The following is a 13067-nucleotide window of genomic DNA, read 5'->3' on the forward strand; positions in this document are numbered from 1 at the left end:
GCCTATCTTACGGAGGAATCCGAGATAGCCGATGTATCACGATTGCAAAGTTCTATCATAAGAATTTAAGAAAAGTTAGACAGTATCGAATTACGAAGTAAACATATGCTAAAGTGAAAAGATGTCCATCAGGGGAAAATTTAACAATTTAAGACTTCACTCAACATAAGCCTTTAAGGTTGCATACATAAGACTTTCACAGTTGATATAAACAACGAAATGAGAGGTCCTTACATTTATTAATGAATAGTTTAGATAATAATTACAAATTTGACCATAATAGAAAGCCACAGTTGTTTAGTTTCGACTTGTATTAAAGAACAGAATTAAATTTATTGAAAGCATGTTAAAATCACCTGTTATTGTCACCAAACATTTATTCATTTATACATAGTCATCATATGATAATATATAAATGGTTGGGAAATCGACATTAGTTATGTAGATAAGTTTTGACTTCGAACAAGAAAATGTCAGTTTTTATGTAAAAATATAATAATATTAATAACAGGATTTATATACATATGTAGTGGGTCGCACAGTATTATATTTAGTAGCCACGTAGATTTGTGGTTTTAAATATAAAAATGGCCATGTGTTTATGTACTTCAGTTCAACGCATTTTGAAATTAGCTTGTGAATCGCGGAGCAGGCCCGTAAGGGTCATGCCGCCCGCCGTAATTTTAATTATTGGACTTCAATATTTAACGATCTCGAAAGTTACTGAATGTATCTTATTTATTTGAATATTTAAGGACTTGTTAATTAGCAGAATAAAATCTAAATGAACACTTCATCGGACTTGTGTATGAATTGTAATCCCTTCGAATTACGTGACCCAAGGTTGCATATGTAATGTCCATGCATATAATAAATAAAAAATAATAATATTATAAATATTATAAAAACTAAGTTTGATTGGATGTTCTTCACATGTTTGCCATTATTTCATTTAAACGAATGAATTTATTGCAGAAAAATTGATTTGTCATTCAACTTTATATAATCAGAGGAAATGTTAATCAGACAGGGTAATTTACTTGGAATAAAATCACTTTAAAATCAATTTTAGCATGAATGAACAGGTTTTTTTCTTTCAGCTAAATGATTTTATTGAACATAAAAGGACCCATACAGAAAAGATAAGGTTTATCTTACACATAGCTTTATCCCACAGTTATTTTTAGAACATGTACATAGGGACTACCTTTTTGGCCTTTCACCCCTGGTTAAAGGCAAAATGCAGTTAAGACTTTAGCTGGAGTTTCACTTCTTTATATTGCATTGCACAACAGTTTGAAGTGTGCTGCGTGGATGCAGTAGCGTGTATCCCCGTACATATCTTCGATGTTGTTATATTTTCAGCCTTCAGAGGCTGGTGGCGGTATTGTGTTTTTATTATTTTTTATGAAACCTTGTAAAGGACCAACTAATTGTTTTTAATAAAAATTCAATACTGCTCCAGCAGCTGGAGTTTCACTTCTTTATATTGCATTGCACAACAGTTTGATGTGTGCTGCGTGGATGCAGTAGCGTGTATCCCCGTACATATCTTCGATGTTGTTATATTTTCAGCCTTCAGAGGCTGGTGGCGGTATTGTGTTTTTATTATTTTTTAAGAAACCTTGTAAAGGACCAACTAATTGTTTTTAATGAAAATTCAATACTGCTCCAGCAGCTGGAGTTTCACTTCTTTATATTGCATTGCACAACAGTTTGATGTGTGCTGCGTGGATGCAGTAGCGTGTATCCCCGTACATATCTTCGATGTTGTTATTTTTTCAGCCTTCAGAGGCTGGTGGCGGTATTGTGTTTTTATTATTTTTTAAGAAACCTTGTAAAGGACCAACTAATTGTTTTTAATGAAAATTCAATACTGCTCCAGCAGCTGAATTTTCACTTCTTTATATTGTAGACGATTTAACTTGAAAACAAATGGATCCAACGAGGGATTGAACTAGGGTCTTTCGCGTGGTAGACTGACACTGTTTGAATTCGCAAGACCATATTTTACTACACAGATGACGAAATCACTTGATTGCGTCATTCAGGTCATTCGGTACGCAGTCGTTTAACGAGTAAACGAGTGTGTGTGTCTACGATGGATTATTTAATAAAATATTATGAATGTGAATAACAGTGTTGGGATATAAAACTGGAATGAAACTGGTGAGACTACATTTTCGATTTTGTTAAAATGTCGAATGTACTCGAATAACGCGGTGTTTTGTTGAATAATTGATTGATTAAATTTAAGAAAAGTGTCAGTGAATTGTTCTTTAACTTTCCGAAGGAAATCGATGTTGAGTGAACAGGGTAATTTCTTTGATGAATACGTCGGTCCTTTGTCCGTCGATCAAAGAATGTCTATCCATAAAGAATTGCCTGCTTACACCCAGTGCTTTAAAATGGAAAAGATGGATGGCGATGAAGAAATGTGTTCAGAATTTGAACTCGTCATGGAAGCAAATTGAACTTTACGAAAATAAACATGGTTATTACACAACTTCGGTGAGTAGAACAATAACCAGTGGATGTTTTACTTGTTTAAGTCAGTAAGTAAAAAGTGTGTAAAACGAAGAATTGTTTATAGACTTAAATAAACAATATCGGCGGGGATAAATGCTGAATCATGCTTCACGTAGCTGTCTACACATTTCAATGGTAAATTTCAAAATGGCAGCCATTTTTGTTTTCGGTATTTTACAGTTGTGAAACAAGAATTGTAGTTTGAACAAAACCGCCTGTGTTCTACTTGAGTTTGTAACATTTGGAACGCTGATTAAATTTGAATCGAGGCGTATATAGCGATATTTTGTCTCGTTACTTTTCTTTGCGTGGAATTCTTAAGGACTATTGCGAGTTCCGTAAACGGGAAAGATCACAATTAATATTACTACGCAATGTTAGATTCAGTTAATTTTGTGTTTTTACGCCCTGGGGTCGAAAGCTCGGGTGAATAATGTTTTTGTCCTGTCTGTCATTGTGTGTGTGTGTGTGTGTGTGTGTGTGCGCGCGCGCGCGTGCGTGCGTGCGTGAGTTTGTAAAACCTACCAACCGGGGAAAATCGTATGAATACACACCAACAAACCGGGGAACACCTACCAACCGGGGAATTCCCCGGTTGGTTTTAGGCGAAAATCTCTATTCTACGTGTATGGAATACCAAACTGTCAATTTAAATTAGAAATCCAACGCCTTCCCCGATTAGTGGGTTTGTGGCATGCACAAAATATACACAAATCTTTACTAAATTACAATCGAGTGTGTATCCAGGCTAATAACAGTTCCCCGGTTGCGCTGTTTAAAAAGCATACATTCGGTATTTATATCATTTAGTGAAAGTAAGTTGGAAAAATGGAGTTTCGAGCGAACAAACGCATTAAACTAAGGTAAGATTTTTAATTATGTTTACAACTTTCAATTACTATTACAAAGCGTTTTTATGTAAACGTTAAAGTAATACTGGAAGACGAATTCTAAAGATCGATTTATATAAATATCATTTGATTACAAAGCTTGTTTTACGGTACATATTTCACGAATATATTTTATAAATTACGTTAAACAAAGTAGAGCTCTAGGCAGTTTTTCGTTAGTTATATATATATAGTGGAGCTATCCTACTCACTCCGGCGTCGGCGTTAGCGTGAGCGTCAGCGTGAGCGTGAGCGTTGGAATGTTAAAGTTTGCGTACCACCTCAAATATTGTCTATGTCACTTGACATATTGCTTTTATATTTAGCATACTTCTTTACCAACATGACCCCAATCTATAAACAAGAGCAGACAACTGTAACAAGCATTTTGTAAGAATTATGGCCCCTTTTCCCACTTAAAATATGCCTATTATTGATAAATCTTTGTTAAAGTTTACGTACCACCGCAAATACTGTCTATGTCCCTTGACATATTGCTTTTATATTTTGCATATTTCTTTACCAACATAACCCCAATCGATAAACAAGAGCAGACAACTGTAACAAGCATTTTGTAAGAAGTATGGCCCCTTTTCCACTTAGAATATGCATATTATTGATAAATCTTTATTAAAGTGTTTGTAACACCTCAAATGTTTTCTTTGTCCCTTGACATAAGGTTTCATATTTTGCATACTTCTTTACCAACATGACCCCAATCTATAAACAAGAGCAGACAACTGTAGAAAGCATTTTGTAAGAATTATGGCCCCTTTTTTCACTTAGAATATGCATATTATTGATTATTCTATGTTAAAGTTTGCGTACCACCTTTAATATTTTCTTTGTCCCTTGACACATTGCTTTCATATTTTGCATACTTCTTTACCAACAGGACCCCAATCTATAAACAAGAGCAGACTACTGTAAACAACATTTTGTAAGAATTATGGCCCCTTTTTCCACTTAGAATATGCATATTATTAATAATTATTTGTTTAAATTTGCGTACCACCTCAAATATTTTAATTGTCCCTTGACATACTGCTTTCATATTTTGCATACTTCTTGACCAACATGACCCCAATCTATAAACAAGAGCAGACAACTGTTACAAGCATTTTGTAAGAATTATTGCCCTTCTTCCACTTAGTAACTTTGAATATTTTGTTAAATTTTGTGTTAAAATCGACTTTACTTCTAAAGTATCAAGGCTATTGCTTTCAAACTTCAAATACCCTCTTACTATCATGAGGATACTGCACCTGGCAAGTTGATTTTTACCTTGACCTTTGACATTGAATCTGAAGGTTAAATTAATAAATTTTGATTAAACTGCCATAACTTCTTTATTTAGGATCAGATTTGATTCATACTTTGACAAAACAACACTTACCTGAAACACCACAATGGACTTCACCCAAACCATCCCACACGCCCCACCCTAGAAATCCTCCGCCCCCCCCCCAAAAAAAATGTTTTTGTTTTCCTTATTTTTTTTAACATGTTAAAAAAAGCAATTCGTTTTTTCTTAAGACCGTCCAACCATCCCACCCAAGCTATTGCTATCAAACTTGAAATACAATCTTATTAGTTTGTTTTATGTCTTTACAAATGTTCAATACATATGTTTTGTGGAAACCTGAACTCAGAATCGTCTATAATATACCACTTCTTTAAAACATAAGCGATCAATATGTTTGGTTTAAACTTATTTATTACGACATAGTCACATATCCACAAGTTACATGACATTGACATAGGATCAATATGTTTCAGTTATGGTCCTCTTCCAGTTAGAATATGACTATAGTACATTGACCTTATTGAATATGAACAATTTACCCATGGTGGCTTACTTTATACTGTCAAGCACTTGAATAGTCGAGCGCGCTGTTTTCTGACAGCTCTTGTTGTTGTTCTCATTGACATTTCCATTTTAACATTTAGTAGCCAAAAGGGTCCAAGTCCCCTTGATCTCGCAAGAACGTACTGCCAGAATTACGTTGATCCACCAGGTTTTGAAGTAAAAACCGTCAATGATGTCATAGGTACAAATATTTGTGTACATGGTTATGTTTAAAGTCGTTTAGCAATTATAAAAGAACATCGCAGCCCCTTTCCATTAAAAAGAAGAAAACAAACATGGACTATTGGGTTACTTAATACTGGGCAGAAGTATGGAAGTAGCATAAAGATTTATTGATTATTTATGAATGAAACATTATTGGCGCCTATATCTAGCCTTCAATTATATGACCAAAATGATAATAAATATAAAATGTCTACAAATATAAATATTTCAGGCGAAGGAGTCTTCGCCACTAAGCCTTTTAAAAAACGGAGACTCTCTTCTCGAATACAAAGGGGATCTGATAACACGAGCAAAACGGCAATTAGAAAAGGAGTATGAAAAGGAGGGTCATGACAGCTTCATTTACTTTTTTAAATACAGAGACAAATCTTGATGGTAACTACAAATTATCTTTACTTTGCACATCAAACGTTTAATTCACGCCATTAGAAGAAGAATTATCTTTAGTTGTTTCACCATAATAATTAAATACGGCATGCGCGTTATTTTAGTTTGAAGCACCAGAAGTGTTTATTTTAATGTCTTATTCAGCATTGACGCTACCAACGATATATTTCATGAGGGTCAAATGATAAATGATGCCGAAAATGGAGACGCAAAACAAATTTGTGTAATGAAAATAGTTGAAGTCAACCAAACTCCCCACCTATGCACTTTCGCCGACAGAGACATTGTAATTGGCGAGGAACTCCGATATGATTATGGAGTACCAACACTTCCATGGAGAAAGGTACATTCTATTGTAAAGATGTCATCTGTGATGGATTTATCACTGATATTTATCACATTTTAAATTAGCTTTAAATGTCTTTTGAATTATTAATTTTATAAATATAGCCAATCAGTTTTATGATTACATTCATGTTCATTCATTAGTTATTCATTTTAAATACAGATATTCAAATATCTTTTTGCCGTGAATTAAAATGTTTAATCATTGAACATCGTCAAGCTCTACTTTAATGCGGTCTGTCTGATAATGTGTATTTGTTATTTGAATTGTCAGAAAGGCACGGAGCAAAAATGGGTATGTTTCACAGTGTTTTGTTATTACTACACATGCATTAATACAAATGCGGTGTACTTAATGGTTTCATAACTAACGAACTTTCTAACACTGACTAGATTATGTGTAATACCAATTTTTATTGTTGTTTTGAATAGGCAACACAATGGCTACTAGATTTCCGGACAGCCAGGAACCAGGACAAACAACATCCATACACACGGAAGAAGTCAATTAGACGGTTTGTAATATTTCGCAAGGTCGAAGCTACTAAGGCGTATTTTCTAGTTGGTTTTGTCTTCAGTGAAATGGGCGTAATTTTGCCTTACTAAGGCGTATTTTCTGGTTAAATACCTTTTAGCCGTGAATTAAAATGGTTTATCATTGAACGTCGTCAAGCTCTACTTGAAATGCGTTCTGTCTGATAATGTGTATTTGTTTTTTGCATTTTCAGAAATGTACGGAACAAAAAAGGGTGTTTTTCACATTGATTTTGTTATTACTACACATGCCTAAAATCATATTATGACCATCATGAAATTATTGTAATTGTTGTACAAGGAATTAATGCCAATGTGTTGTACTAAATGGTTTCATGAATAACGAATTTTTTAACTCTGACTAAATTATATGTTATACCATTTTTTATTGTTGTTTTGAATAGGCAACACAATGACTACTATATCTACGGACAGCCAGGAACCAGGACAAACAACATCCGTAGACACGAAAGAAGTCGATGAGACGGTTTGTAATATTTCACTATGTCGAAGCTACTAAGGCGTATTTTCTGGTTTGGTTTAGTCTTCAGTGAAATGGGCGTAATTTTGCCTTAAATTATATTGTGCCAATATTTATTCCGGGTAATGCTAATTGGTATTTGAGCTTAACAGAACACGTATGTCGATGATCATTATATTAACATGTTATAGCACACGTTATGCGAATTTTAAAAGAATAAAATATTGTTTACCAGTTGTAGTGACTATGAACTACTTGTCTATCACAATCTTCATATACACACAGAATTTAGAATTTACAATAAAACTGGTGAGCATGTTTATTAACCACTGTAGTCTATAAACATCGACTTCATCATAATCACAAAAACGTTAATTATCGCTTATCCAAGAAGTGTGATATCATTAATTTTAATTTTCAGTATAAGACTTATACGCTGCCAATTACTGTGTATGAAACTCTGAGACATTAGGAAATTTAACTTGCGTGTTACATATGGACATTGGTTGATATTTTATCTTAACGACAAAAAAACAATAGCGTCTACTCGATATTTTACTATACGATACATTCTGACATGGGTAAGAAAATATAGTTCATTTTATACCCACCACCGCACAATACATACAGGATTTACCGTGAACCACAGTCCGTTCACCAGTTCTTTTTTCTTCCAACACATTTGTCCAGAGAAGTACAATACCTTTCATTTAACCGTGCATTCATTTTGTCTTATTAGTATCTGTAAAAAATATTCATTGTATACTTTTTCGAACTTTGATAACATGTTTGGAACAACCTGGTTTTATTTATGACATGCTACGTCAGCCAGTCTTTAAAAAAGTAATTGTATGATTCATTAGGCAAAATAATGTTTCCAAATTTGTCGTGTGACATCGATGACATTATCAGGTGCCGTAAGTACCTGGACGCTTTTGTCGTAATTTTGCTATGAAAAATTGTACTGAAGTATATATATTTAATATGAATATCTTACACATGGCAGTTAGCGACGTCATATGGTGTTTTATTATCCATGTACAGAAAAGGGTACTTCAAATACCAGGAGAACAAAACAAGCAGCCAAAAAGCAATGGAGTGAAAACGAAAAAGGAGCTGTTCACAGACACTTAGATCGTTTTTTGATAATCGGTAAATTACCAGGGAAAAAAGAAATACTTGCATGTTTTGAAAGTGAGAATGACCTTCACAACAGAAGTTGGAAAAATGTCAAAGACTCTTGCAGAAATTTAATTGAAACAAAAAAGCGACGGGGACTTTTAACTTAAAAAAATATTACACAAATAATGCACGTTTAGGAAAATACGTTAAAGGATGAAGTTGCCACATGTGTTTTGTGTGTTTTCTTGTTCTATATACTCTTTTCGAAAACGATATATGTGTGCTTATTGTATTTGAATGTTTTATTAATACGGTTCAGTCAAAAACGATATTTGTTCATAATCATATCGCCGAACAAATTAGGATTGGTATATAGTTCGGCCAAAGAGTGTTTCTTTGTACTTTCTATTACGAGTTTCTACGAGTTACTCACTTTACAAGTTATCTTTTACCCTAAACTTGGTGAATATGAATGAATATAGCAAACATGATAAAAAACGTTCAGAGAAGGCACACAAAAATTCAGTCGGATAAATTGAAACAAACGTTTTGTTCAAGCATAACAAACAAACACTTTTAGATGTAATAAGATAAATGTAAATAACATAAAAAACTACTGCTAAACTACTGTTACAATATGAAGAATACAAATGAATATTTTGTCAATTTTACAAAATTTGTTTTGAATGACAGGTGTCTGACTTGCAGTTGAGTACTTAATAGTTATTTTAAAGTAAACATTTACCAAAATGTAAATTATTGCGTAAATATCGCACTAGAATTGATTAAATAGTTGTTAAATATTACAATAATTTCCTACACAGATTTTTGTTCATTTGTTTTGCGTGTAGATATTCACATTAGCTATCAATTCACATATTTGCTTTGTGTATATAATTGGTATGTTTATATGTTTTTCATATCAAAATTGCTTGATCTACAAAAATTCGCGAGGAGTTATGCATTTTTTCCCATGTTTTTAATTGAAGTTTATAATTCAACGACGATGAAAAATACTAAGATGCCAGATTTAGTTATGTTTTTGTCTCATTTATGGTTAAAGATCAATTAACATACCAATTTCCCAGACTAAGATATTGTTAAAACAATTTATCGCGTTTGCGACTGACCTCTTTTATGCATTCTAACACAAGCTATTTACTTGTTTTTTTGAATACTCTTCATATACACACACTTGAACAAGATGTAGATTACCTAGAACAAAACATATTTGAAACATATATGTATATGTGATATGTAAATGCATGCACAAAGCTAATAATTTATCATGTTTATACACTTTGCGATATGATGCTGTAATGTCGGTTGTTTTAAGTGATTAATCATTATGTTAACCTTGTTATATGCCATCTTGAATGTAATTAAGTGTTTTGACATGTATGCGAAATTGATCTTGTTCGAGTTGGTGCTGTATATTCAGAATTTAGTCACACTGTTATAATTTTCCTGTTGGTACATATTATTTTCAAGTTGGCACCAACAAGGGTCTAACAATTGATCCACATGTGCACTCCCAGTAAGTATATATACTATAATGTAAGTGATTTAAAATAATATTAAACTACGTGTTTGATAAGTGTTTGCTTTGGTTCATATTTAATTATTAGTGTTTTTATATAATGATAATGCTGTCAAAGTCAGCGGTGATTATACGTGTATAACAACATTAATTATAACTTTTATATTGTTTTCAACAAATAATATATGGATGACGCATCGGCATAACTTTTCAGTGCTTAAAATACACTCTTTCTATTATATTTTATGCAAAAATTAGGTACATAAGTTGGTTTACATAAAGGTAGTTTGAACAAAATACGTGAATTCAAATCTTAAAAAAGGTGTTTGGTTTGCAAGGGAAAACAAAGCGATTGCCAGTGACTATTTTCCTTAAAATATAATCTGTTATTTCGACAGGTAGAATTAAATGTAAGTTCATTATTAACGTTAACCCGTTTTTGGCATTCTCTACTCAAACAAGTGCATACATACTGTATTTTTTTAAGACAGCACATGTGTAATGGTATCACAGTTGTAGAATTGGAATACATATATTATAAGAATAAATACTGATCATTGTTCAGATTGACCTACCGCCGTAGACTTAGTCACTGGCGCATCAAAATGCATTGTTATCAAGTCGTTTTGCTAGTTAACTAAACTATTTAGTTTCTCAGGCCTCGCCACATTCGTTGTGAAACGTTCATGATTGTTTAAAGTTACAGATTTTATTATTTTTGAAAATGCAATAAATGTATATAAGACAATTTAAGTTAAGTGGAAGTTGTCATGCGTGTGAATGAATTATCTGATGTTTACCTGTTTCAGGGGATTAAATGCATGAGTTATTTTATAATGTCAGAGTAAGGACAAAGTAAATTTACACTACTCAATCTACATGCATATGGGCAGTTCTACTTTAAGGATAAAAAACTTCATAGTACGTGAAAATCGTGAATGCTTTTTTCTGATGAAAAAAGGGAATTAAACAAATAAGCCGCCTCCCCCTTTTCTTCATTCGGTTTGACAAATAGCGTGGCCTGAAAAAAATAACATTATTTTTTTAGTTTTAAGAACGAATTGTATTCATTTGTTGATTAATTGCACCATGATTGTTATGGTATAATGCAGCACTTGCATGCTTGTAGTCGGCTTATAGCTAATGAAGTCATAAATGTATTGCTTGATTTGCGTTTTGTCTCTTATGCTTATTTTGATGTGAATAATATTTGAGTCAATCAAATAAGGCATTTTTGTATAACTTATATAAGGTCATATGATAAACATATTTAATTTAAATATTGTTTCATACATATTCTTTTCAATTTTTGTACTAACTTAAATATTATCCATGAACGTGCACGCCACGTTACACACAATTACCCCTGTTGGTAAACGCAAATTACCCGTTGGACATTATTGAAGTTCCACGGTGATAGCGCGCTTAAGTTTCTCTCTTGGTTAACACAATTCCCCTGTTGGCACACATAAAAGTTCCACGGTTGGTACGCACATAGTACACAGTTGGAACACATTGAAGTGCCACAGTTGGAACGCACTTAGTTCCCCTGTTGGTATACACCATTCTCCTGTTGGTACACATTGAAGTTCCACAGTTGGTACGCACTTAGTACCCCTGTTGGTATACACCGTTCCCCAGTTGGCACACATCGCAGTTCCTCATTTGGTACGCACATAATTCCCCGTTGTGCATGTAAAATTTTCTTTGATTTATTACCCTATTTATCATAATTTTTATGTCAAAATCGTATTTTAGGTTCGAACCTTGTCTGTTCTTTATCACTTTCAGCTTTCTAGAATATGTGGAAATGGTGGTCCCCGGTTGGTAGGTTTAGAACACATTTCCCCGGTTGGAAGGTTTTACAAGTATGTGTGTGTGTGTGTGTGTGTGTGTGCGTGTGTGTTTGCGTGTGTGTGTGTGTGTGTGTGTGTCTGTCCCAAAACTTTAAACTTGGTCATAATTTTTGCAATATTGAAGATAGTAACTTGATATTTGGCATGCATGTGTATCTCATGGAGCCGCACATTTTGAGTGGTGAAAGGTCAAGGTCATTCATCAAGGTAAAAGGTTTAAAAACAAATCGAAGGGAAGTACTAAGCTTTAAAGGGAGATACTTATCTGTACCTGCCAAATGATAAAAAATAATAAACCAAAGCGGCGCAGTAGGGGGTATTGTGTTTCTGACAGACACATCTCGTGTTGCTTTTATTTTATCAATTAAAGACTGCTATTATGATTGCATCAGGAATACATTAAATAAAAAAATATTGTAGGATAAATAGAATACTATGTCAGTGTGGTTGAGTACCAAAATTTGTCCGACTCGTCTCAGAAAGTCTTACAAGGCTCGTCAAGCCTCGCCATGTAACCCTTTCTTCACTCGTGGGATAAATGTTTGTACACAACCACCAAGGTATCTATACCACGTGACTTTTTCGGCTATGTATGGGACCATCGGTAGTCAACAAAACATCGCTTCAGGTAACGTTTTTGATAATTTCTTCATTAAGTCAAAACCATTTATAAAAAAAACAACAAAGATGAGTGCCCGGCCATTGTCAAAATACACAACTTTGTTAAGTTTGCGCAACATTAATTAAGTAGTTTTCCAAAAAAGTGCAATCGCGTGTTTGAAAACACACGAAGTGAAATGCTATATGTGGTATATTTTTTTTATTCAATCAACAAAAACGCTCATTATAATATTGTCGAAGGTTTCAAAAAATAGGGCGGGCATTGTAATTCTTCATAGAGAAGCTATGTACATTGTATGTTTGCACAAATACACCTGATTCGGAGTGTGTGTAAAAATGTAATAATGCTATGTGTGAGACACATTTTTGAAAAGCTATGTGTGGTATACAGACTAAACTAGAGAATCGAAAGATTGACATAAATGTCAATCATATTTTAAGTCAGTCTAAATAACAAAAGTTGATCAAAGGTTGATACTGTTTTGTGCGCTTAAAATATGAAAATCACGACGTTCATGTTACTCAAAATTATCATGATTGTCGAGAATTTATATTCATATTTTGTTTACTTGTAGAATGCCATTTGTTTGCGAACAGTATGGTAGAGAGGCAAAAAAACAGTCGGGGATCTCAAAACACAAAGCCACCAACGCACGGACAGGAAAAT

General features: G+C 33.4%; 2 long non-coding RNA genes across 2 annotated transcripts; both read left to right on the forward strand.

Moving 5' to 3' along the window:
* The first annotated feature begins 3338 nt into the window (after positions 1–3338).
* On the forward strand, positions 3339–6227 carry LOC127849598 (uncharacterized). The gene is made up of 4 exons (XR_008034945.1): positions 3339–3392; positions 5370–5470; positions 5726–5889; positions 6046–6227. It is a non-coding gene; the product is annotated as an uncharacterized LOC127849598 (long non-coding RNA).
* Positions 6228–6709: 482 nt separating this feature from the next.
* LOC127849608 (uncharacterized) lies at positions 6710–9545 on the forward strand. The gene is made up of 3 exons (XR_008034950.1): positions 6710–6995; positions 7185–7267; positions 8306–9545. It is a non-coding gene; the product is annotated as an uncharacterized LOC127849608 (long non-coding RNA).
* Positions 9546–13067: the final 3522 nt, after the last annotated feature.

Source organism: Dreissena polymorpha, chromosome 1 (genome assembly GCF_020536995.1).
Source record: "Dreissena polymorpha isolate Duluth1 chromosome 1, UMN_Dpol_1.0, whole genome shotgun sequence".
NCBI lineage: Eukaryota > Metazoa > Mollusca > Bivalvia > Myida > Dreissenidae > Dreissena > Dreissena polymorpha.